The sequence below is a fragment of the Nannospalax galili genome, unplaced genomic scaffold, assembly GCF_000622305.1.
Source record: "Nannospalax galili isolate Female #2095 unplaced genomic scaffold, S.galili_v1.0 scaffold2124, whole genome shotgun sequence".
Classification (NCBI taxonomy): domain Eukaryota; kingdom Metazoa; phylum Chordata; class Mammalia; order Rodentia; family Spalacidae; genus Nannospalax; species Nannospalax galili.
Genome location: NW_008351698.1, coordinates 294,352 through 296,454, shown reverse-complemented (window position 1 = coordinate 296,454; position 2,103 = coordinate 294,352). Strand labels below are relative to the sequence as shown.

The following is a 2,103-nucleotide window of genomic DNA, read 5'->3' as shown; positions in this document are numbered from 1 at the left end:
ATGGCAGCTAACAACCATACATACAACCATCCATAACTCCAGTTCCAGGGGATCTGACTTCTTATCTCCATGGGTTCTACATGACACAGGTGCACCTACCTACATGCAGGCAATACATTCATAGAGATAAAAATATTTTAAAATTTCCTTACATGCAACTCAGTGAATGGTGATGCAAGAATGATAGGTCCCAGCTGGGGTGACCAATCATATTAAGAGGGAATAGCCTAAGAAAGGTAGAGGATTTGGGAGTGATGGTGAGGCTGGGGGAGTTGTGAGAGGGATGCTGGAAAAAGGGTTCTGAGCAGTGAGCTACGTATGAAGGTGGGAAACGCTAAGGTACAATTGTGTAGAAAGTGGTATAGGTTCTCAGAGATCCTTACTGGAAAAGATACTGCTTTGTAAGAAATGAAATACAGAAAACATCCTCAACAAATAATCTTAAGAAGTGGCTAATAAGCTGGGGGTGGTGGTACAGGTCTGTAGTCCCAGCACTCAGGAGGCAGAGGCAGGAGGATCTCTGAGTTCCAGGCCAGCTGGCGCTACAGGAAGACCCTGTTTCAAAAAGACCAAAAAAAAAAAAAAAAAAAAAAAAGTGGCTAATATGAATAAGAGGGTTGGAGGTTGAGAAGGGATAATTTCCCTAGCTCTATATACATAGAGACTTTAAAATAGTATTGGGTACCTAAAGAGCACGAAATAAAAAATTACCTTCTCACAAACTGGCTTCAGCTGGATTAAGTTTCAATAGGCTTCCTCCTAGCCCTGTGATACCGAAGGTAAATCTTAAGAAAATCCAATGAGGGCTAGGGATTGGAGCTCAGAATGCTTACACATGAAGCCTGGATTCAGTCGCCAGTTCCACACAAATCTGGTGTGCTCATGCACACCTATAATCCCAGCACCAGAGGTAGAGGCAGGATTAGAAATTCAAGGTCATTTTTAGCCAGGTAGCTAGTTCAAAGCCAGCTTGGATACATAAGACCCTGTCTAAAATTAAAAGAAAATCCAAATGAGAGAATGCTTCTGGGTCTCAGTATCATTGGACTTCAAGGTGTGTTTTGTCACAAAATTCAAAGATGCCCTCTTTTCCTAGAAATTTCAGGTTTGACTATTATTGCACATCACACACATTCCCAAATAAAAGTCTTCTTCACCCAAATCCTTCATTGTACCCTGAAACGTGTGCCAAAGCTTTGCTAGCAACTCCTGTTACAGACTTTTGAAGGTGCCAGGTATTTTAGCAGCTAATATGGTTCCGGTTCCAGCAGTTCTGAATAATTCAGTTTCACATTACCCCAATGTGGCCCAATGAAGTGCTTGCGACGTTTCTACTTCCTCTTCTAGAGAGCAAGGAAAGATACCTGTGAGGGTTGAGGTTCCTTTCACAACTAGAAAAGGAGGGGGGCGAAAAAAAAAATGCCCATCCGTCACGAACAGGATTCGAACCTGTGCGGGGAAACCCCATTGGATTTCGAGTCCAACGCCTTAACCACTCGGCCACCGTGACTCCCAAAATCACACTCCGCCGAGCGCTTACAGAAAGGGTCCGCACTGCGACCGCGGACGCGAGACCAACAGGCCGGGCCGCGCACACCTGCGGTGTCCCACCGCTCCCGCTCTTTCGCCACACCGCTCAGCGGGAAACAGGGAGTGCGCCCGCTGGCGGGTGCGAGGGGTCTCCCTGCCCGCCCGGGTTTCAAGGACCGCAAACCTATTTAACAGACGAATGGCAGGACCCGAAGACTAGACAGCTAACGAACCCGACCCCTCAACTTCGCGCCGAGGGTGGCTGCTGAGGGGACCTGCGGCATGCTGGTGGGACAGCGGCGGGGAAAGTCCGATCGACGGGGACGCAAGGCGGAACCTCTGGGACCGCAGGGGCTCCGCGGGGTCAGGAACGTGCATGATGAGGGCTACTCGAGGGTACCCGGGCGCTCTTCCGCAGAACGGCGTCCCCTCGGCATCGGCCGGGAGGCAGGCTGGGGAAGCGCTCTGCCCAGGGCAGAGCTCTCGGGTCACCGGCGTTCAGTAGGCGCAGCGAAACAGCCGCCCATCCGGAGCCGCCGCCGCCGCCAGGGAGGCCGCCGGGTCGGTCAGCGT

The 2,103-nt window shown here is 50.3% G+C and overlaps 1 non-coding gene across 1 annotated transcript; it reads right to left on the bottom strand.

Moving 5' to 3' along the window:
- Positions 1 to 1,428: 1,428 nt before the first annotated feature.
- On the bottom strand, positions 1,429 to 1,510 carry Trnas-cga. Its single transcript has one exon. It is a non-coding gene; the product is annotated as a tRNA-Ser (tRNA).
- Between the last annotated feature and the right edge of the window lie 593 nt (positions 1,511 to 2,103).